The sequence below is a fragment of the Lemur catta genome, chromosome 14, assembly GCF_020740605.2.
Source record: "Lemur catta isolate mLemCat1 chromosome 14, mLemCat1.pri, whole genome shotgun sequence".
Classification (NCBI taxonomy): Eukaryota; Metazoa; Chordata; class Mammalia; order Primates; family Lemuridae; genus Lemur; species Lemur catta.
In genome coordinates, this window is record NC_059141.1 from 65,206,175 (window position 1) to 65,213,289 (window position 7,115).

At 54.3% G+C, this 7,115-nt stretch overlaps 1 long non-coding RNA gene across 1 annotated transcript; it reads left to right on the top strand.

The window, feature by feature from the left end:
* Positions 1-699: 699 nt before the first annotated feature.
* LOC123649789 lies at positions 700-2,758 on the top strand. Its single transcript, XR_006739140.1, has 3 exons — positions 700-761; positions 1,754-1,868; positions 2,683-2,758. It is a non-coding gene; the product is annotated as an uncharacterized LOC123649789 (long non-coding RNA).
* The last annotated feature ends 4,357 nt before the right edge of the window (positions 2,759-7,115 follow it).

Below are 7,115 nucleotides of genomic sequence, written 5' to 3' on the forward strand. Positions count from 1 at the left end.
CCCTGTTTCCTTCTCTGTTATTTTTCTCTTCCTCCTGGGAGCGTCAGGTTTTTCATCCAACCCTTCTTTAAAAGTTTTTCCTTCCTGATATCTTATTTCTGACTTCTGGGAGTTGGCTTGTCCTCTGACTATTCCATATTTATAGTCTCTCTTTGAGGATGTTAAAGTAGTTTTGTGTAGAAGTTTTCTTCCCCCTGCATAGTTTCTGCTTCCTCCCACTTGCTTTTTGTGTTATTCCTGTTTTTGTCTCTGTTCTTCGTATGAGATTCTTTCCTTAAATGTCTGGAGACCCGGGCCTTTCCTCCTGCTTGGGAGCAGGTCCTGAAGGAGCCACTGCGCGCTGTGTGAGGAGGGGCGGGGAGCTGTCTCCTTGGTGGGCGTCCGGAGGAGGGTTCACCTGGGCCATTTCACTGGGGAACCCTAGCAAATTCTTCAGTTTCCTTGCTGGGGGCTGCTCCTGGCTGCTGAGCCCCAGTGTGGATGAAGGCGAAGGGCTAAGCAACTGGTCTGCACATGGACTTTGACCTTGCCCTCTTGTTCTCAGTGTGGCACTCCCAGGGAGAATGGGCAGTGTCCCCAGCCTGAAGTGCCTGCTTCTTACCCTTCCCAGGGAACAAACCTCCAGTCTCACACCCGAGTAGGGAATGGCAGTCACCTCTGGGCACGAGGTTGTTCAGAAGATCTGAGACCCAGCTGCTTTTTGAACTGACTTTCACCCAGTGCTCCTGTTTTTAGGTCCTCTTTTGTCTGCGTTTCCAGAGGTGAGCTCCTGCCACGTCCTGAGGCTGTGGGAGTTCTGCCCCGCACACCAGACAGCCCTGTGCTCTCCTCCGTCCGGCTTGGCCTCTGGCTCCCTTGGGTGGGCTCAATAACCAGCTCCCCCCCCACCCCACCCCCCCACCCCCGTGCCGCCTGCTCCGCAGCACCCAGCGCTGCCTCCCTGCACTCTCCCATCCAGGTGTGCTTTCACTTTCAAAAACATCCCTTTAGGGCTGTTTCCTGGCGTTTTGGGACATGGAGGAGCCAAATGTGATTTTTAAATCTGGCATTCTTAACCGGAAATTTGGATTTGAGTTTCGTTTTTCTCATTTACCGGGAACATATTACAAAGTGTGTGTGTTTGATTCCCACATTATGGATCTTACTCTGTCTTGCACACACCCTCACTCGATGCCATTTTGTTATTGATTCGTGTTTTTTCTTTTGCATTATTATCAGTGATTGTGTCTCTATGATTTCATTTCTTGAACAACTTTTTTAAAAAAAGGAAATGGTGAGTATTCTTTGTTTCCTTGTTTATATATTCTTCCAAGCTATGTCATTAGGAGCATAAAAGTCCATGGCTGCTGTATTTTCTCAAGAGGTTATCTATAATATATTATCATAAAATGTGTCTCTGTTCCCTTCTCTTCTTGTCACCTTAAATTCTATTTTATTTGATGTTGTTAAATTTGCCTTCCTCTTCCTCACATTTACTGGCTTATCTTTTTGTTCATCCTTCCGTTTTTCAGTATTTTTGTTTATCCTGCTCTCTTGTTTAGACCCCATCTCCCTCTTTGTCTTTTCAGAGACAGATGAATCTCACCTGTTTGTGTTTGTTGTGACAGCTGAAATGTTTGTGCCTTTTATCCTTCCCCCCATTTTCTCCCTGTTCGTTGATTGATCACATGTAATTTGCTACATTTTTTTCTGTCATGTTTTGGAAGTTATACTTTCTTTCTATTCTGTTCCATTTCTGTTCAAAACCAACAAGCCCACAGATAAAGGCCTGAGACAACTGGACTTACAGTGAGTCTGCAAACCGTGGACATGGACCGGCCTGATCAGCAAAGAACACGGCAGGGGTGTTCATGGCTCAACATTTCAAGGTTTGAAATCACTAAGGTTTAAAAAGCCTGGAACCCTTATTAGTGACCCTTTATTAGTCTATCTGCTGGAAACCCTCGGGGTCGTGTCCTGGGAGACGCCGGAGGGACAAGGGCGCACTCAGGCTGTGTTGTACGGCACCTTCGCTTGCTCTCCCACCTGCGCCGTGCCAGCCACTTCCTCCTTCTCCATCCCGGGTTCCCCACCTCTGTGCTCTCTGCTGCCCACCCACTGCCAGTGAGAGGGGGAGAGGGGAAGAGAAAGGGCTTTGGAGAGAGGAGCAGGAATGTGGGCTGAGCGCCCGCGTCCTGTGCTGTGGGCCCTGGGCAGCGTCAGGGTGGGTGGACGTCTCTCTCCCTGACGCTGCTCCGGTGGGGGCGTCCAACGGGGGGTGCTGGCCGCCTGGGCTCTCTGTCACTGTGAACAGTGAGCAGGGCATGGTTTTCCAGGAACCAGATATTGAGAATTATCCCATTACATGTAGTTCACACAATTAAATAGAAATTTGTGGGGCTTTTTTTGCCAGCAGCAGTGCAAGTTTGAGATCATACTGTATAAGCCGAATGAATCAAAATTGACCAACAGTCCCCTTGAGATTGAGAACCTGTGCTATGGGGCTGCCATAGCAGTCAGGCTTTGCTGGGAAGAGGAAATTAGGGGAAGTTATAATGTCCAAGAGGCTTTGGACCAAGAGTGCCAGCCAGGCCCAGAGAGGCCACAAGGGCCCGGGGCGGAGGCTGGCATCTGCGGGGAGATGCTGGCTCCTTTCTGAGAGCTGCCCTACTCCCTGGCAGTGAGCGCCCTGTTCCGGTTTAGGTCGGGCCTGAGGGCTGCTCTGTGTCCAGTCCAGAGGCTGGGGATATCGATGCCTCCGTTTTATTAGCTGCTTCCACCAGAAACCGCTGGGGGCTGGAAAACGTTGCAGGTGAGGGGAAGGACTGTCCGGTTCAGGAATTCTGGGGACGGAGGTTCCCCATGGAGACAGCTGATGGGAGAGGGCTCACCATGAGGAGTACGTGGGGACACCGGCAGCAGAGGAGGCTCTGTGCATGTGCGGCTGGGTGTCCTCGAGGTCATTGCACCTGGGCTCACCCGGCACCAGGATGCAGTGCCCCCAGCAGGCAGCATGGTGGCCTGGGCCAGGAGGAGGGTGGTAGCAGGGCCTCAGGCAGGGCTTGAACAGGCTGGGGACCCCAGCAACTTTGGTCACAGTCATCAGAATGACAGGTCACCAACAGGTCAGCCAGGAAAGCCAGGACACTGGTTGATGGGCGGAGGCTGGTCTGCAACACAAAATGCAGAGGCCAGAGGAAAGTGGAGGTGGGCTCCCAGGGGCACGGCGCTGGCCCGGGTGGGCTGAGGGGCAGGGCTGGTGCAGGGCAGGGCGGGGGGAGCTGGGGGCTCAGATTTCAGTGCCCAGTGTGGTAGGCTTTGCTCGCAGTTATGTATGTGCTGTGCAGTTTAACCCCCAGCGCCTCCCGGTGACAGAAGTAATAGTGTCTCCGTTTGACAAATGACAAAACCTACAGTAAAGTTATTAAGGAACTGCCCCAGGCCACACAGCTATGGCGCTAGGTCGACTTCAGACCTCTCTGACTCAAAGTTGCCATCTGTTTAACTTGACCTCTCTTCCTTCCTTACAGAACCAAGGAGGCCAGGCAGCAGCAGCGTTTTTTAAACTGTAGCTTAGCCCCACTTCATGATTTTGGTCGTACCCACCTTTCATCTGTGCTTTACTTGTGTAAAAGTTTTTCTTAAGCAGTTTCACTTTATATTTATTTTTAGTGTGGTACAATGTGCATAACACAAAGTTTACTGTTTTAACCATTTTTAAGGATATGGTTCAGTGGCCTTAAGTACACTGACGTTACTGTGCAGCCCCTCGTTTTGAATGTCGCTGGGCGGTGCTTTAGAAAGAAAAAGTGAAGACGGAGCCTCCTCTGCCGGGACCACTGTCGTGAGTGGAAGCAGAGTGACTTCCCACACACCGAGCTGACCTTTGGCGTGAACGGCGTGGGGGCAGACAGGCGTTAACGCACAGCCCGTTCCTGTCGCACCGAAGGCTCCAAGGTGAGGCCAGCTGCCCTCCCCACCCTGTCCCCATGATTTCTTTAAAAGAAGGATCACAAGTGTGGGAGATGCATTAAAGATACGCTCCCGGGGTGACACTGCGTCCTCGGCGTGCTCAGAAGAATGGCAAGAGGGGAGTAAGGGAGATTTTCTCACGTCCAAGCACCTCCTCACACCTCACCCATTTCCGCACCCCCTCTCTGCCCTACACGCCTGAACACCTGAGCTGGGCACAAGGCCCCGCCCACCACGGCTGCGACTCCCTTTCTGACTCAGAGCCTGGACCAAGAGCCGCCTTTGGAACAAGTCCTTTAGGGTCCTTTCCCCATTTTCCCCCAAGAGATATCCCTTCTCTCCCTGAAACCCGTTCTAAGGACTGGATTGCTCAGGTGCTGCCAGGCAGCTGTCTGGGATGGCCACATGCAGGGCACGTCGTGACAGCATTTGCACAGCACAGCGCGACCGGGCCATGCCGTGGGGATGAGCGACTAGTTGCCGTGAGTGTGGGCACTTCGGGCAGTCTGGGTGGAAGGCAGACGTTTGAGGCACCCAAGGTGGGTCTTCCAGGGCTGGTGGGAAACGGAAGCCCGTGGGAGCCCTGCTGCAGAGGCAGCAGACACAGGGGCTTCACAGTCTGAGGTTGGATTTGCCTGGGGACCTCTTTTCCTGCATGACGGAAGTGGTAAAATGTGGGACCACTTGTCCTTCTTGGAAGCACGAAGGGGCTGAACAGCCCCCGGGGAGAGTCATTCCCGCAGGCTGTGCGGGAATCTCGCTACTGACACCGCAAGGAAGATTTCCACCACGGGAGTTGCGGATGTGTCTCAGTAAAACAAGCTGTGACGATGGGACCACGGGCACAGTCCACCCTCCCTTGGGGCCGTGGGACACAGCACATGCGACTCTCACCTGGGGCTTGGTCTCATCTTTGTCCTTGTAGTAGAAAAGATGCTCCCCGCGCAGCACGAACCAGCGCTGCTGCCAGCTCTTCACGATGCTCCTCTGCTTCCTCAGCCAGCCTGCCTTCAGCACGGGGCCTGCGCCCTGGGGACACGGCGGCCGCCCGGGGCTCCGGCTCTGCTCCCCCATCACCAGGCTCTTGGAGCGGGCTGCAAGCCAAGACACACACCGTGAGCATGAAGACGGGCACGCCAGCTGTCAGTCCTTGCCTGGCCGGGGGCGCTGGCTGCCTTGCAACTGAGGCAGGAGCCTAAGCGCGCTGGGCCTATGTCCCTCTGGGCTTGACGGGGCGTGGGCTGGACGCCTCAGCAGCAGCAGTGAGGTGACCTGCCCAAGGTGGGGCACAGCCTGCCTGCCTGAGGGGTTTCTGCTCTGTCTCTGGCTCCTGGGATCTCCATTTCTCCAGGTTTTTCCATCCATGCAGCCATCCACCCATCCAATTGTTCAATGATTTGTTTATTTACTCATTCAGTCACTATTTATCGAGTACCTACTCTGTGCCAGGAACTATTCCCATTTTCCAGGTGATAAAGCAGTGAAATAAGAAACAGATAAAAATCTGGGTTCTCCTGGAGCTCACATTCTAGCAGGTTCTGTTCCTCAGGTCCAGAGGAAGCTGGTCCCATCCAGACCCCTCCCTGGTTTCTGCTCGGCCCCTGTCCTCTGGAGGAGTCAGTCCCCCCAACGCCTCCCTCTTGCTGCCCTGGGACCATCCTGCAGTGTGTTCCTGGACGGCAGCACCTCTGCATCAGCTGTTTACTGTGACTTGGTGGCTCCCTGGCGGGGTGCGGGGCCAGCAGTCCTACCTCTGAGTGCCCTGAGCCCTGCTGGGTCCTTTCTCTCTCCAGCTGACGTCGCTGAGCAACACCCTGCCAGGGCCGGCACAGCCCTCCACAGAGACAGATGACTGAGTTCTTGTCCCTCCGCCCCACCCCGCCCCTCGGTGCTCCCCTTCCTTCTCTCTCCTTTGTCCCTGGGGTGGCTCCTCCTCCTGGTGGCCAGTAACAAGGACAGTGCTACAGTGATCACTAGGAGGGGTCATCAGAGACTCTGGAGGAACAATTCTAAGTTGAAATGTAATCATATTTATAATTCTTAGCCATAGATCCTAACTTCTGATTGGAATGCACGGTCCCTGTGACCCATGGTTCTTGCACTGTGCCTGTGATTCTGCGTGTGTCTGTGTGTGTGTGTGTGTGTGTGTGTGTGTGTGTGTGTGTAAGCACCTCCTGCTACACCAGTGACTGCAGTTCCTAAGCCTGGCCTCCCCTCTGCCCACACTGTTCCACTAGCCTGGACCTTTCTTCCATTCCTCGCCCAGCCAACCCCCAGCATGGCTGCATGGCGAGCTCCTACTCATCCTTCAAGATCCAGCTCAAGTGACCCTCCTCCATGAGACCTTCCTTCTGAGTCTCCTCCAGATGGTCATTCCTTCACCCCCCAGGACACAGCGCCCAAGGCTGGTCATCATCTGTGTGGTCGCCTTTCTGGCCTCTAGACTGAGAGGTGGGGACGGGAGGGAGTGACATCTCACCAGCTCTGCAGGTGTAGCCCTCGTCAGCGTTCAGGCAGGGACTGGATGCAGGCATGGCTGCCAAACATCATAGGGTACTTAAGGATGCCCGTATTTTTAGGCATGTCTGTACCTTAGCATGACATTAAATGTCACGTGACACTCAGATGGCATCTGGGGACACCTTATAGCCTGGTGGTTCCCAGCTCTGCCTCGAGTGTCATGCAGCCCAGAATATAATCCTGAATCTACCCTTCTTACATGGGTCCCTGCTGTGGAAGGGTCTACTCATGGATAGCAGCAGGGCTCACTGGTGGCATCTTCTCTCCTCTCTGGCACCCAGGTAGCCGTGACGGCTCTGTGGGTGTCACCAGCCACGCAGGTGGGGCCATCAGGTCCTCACCCACTCGGCCTTGATTCCCCGCTGCCAGCCCTGTGCTGTTGGTGAGGTTGGCGTTGACCGTGCCAGCCTTGCCTCAGCCGTGTTTTGGCCCAGAGAGAAAGTGGCTATTTCCACACTCGCCCCAGCACACTGAAGCGGCATTGGCGATCCCTGAGGGCAGTGGGTTTGTTTCAGAGACTAAAGGGAAGCAAACCAGGGAGTCATGTGGGTTGCACGGCCAGCTCCTTCCAGGCAGCCCGGCACACCCTGAACCCGGGGCTGAGCTTCACTCGATCTTGTGTTTAGACTGATCTGCACTTCTGT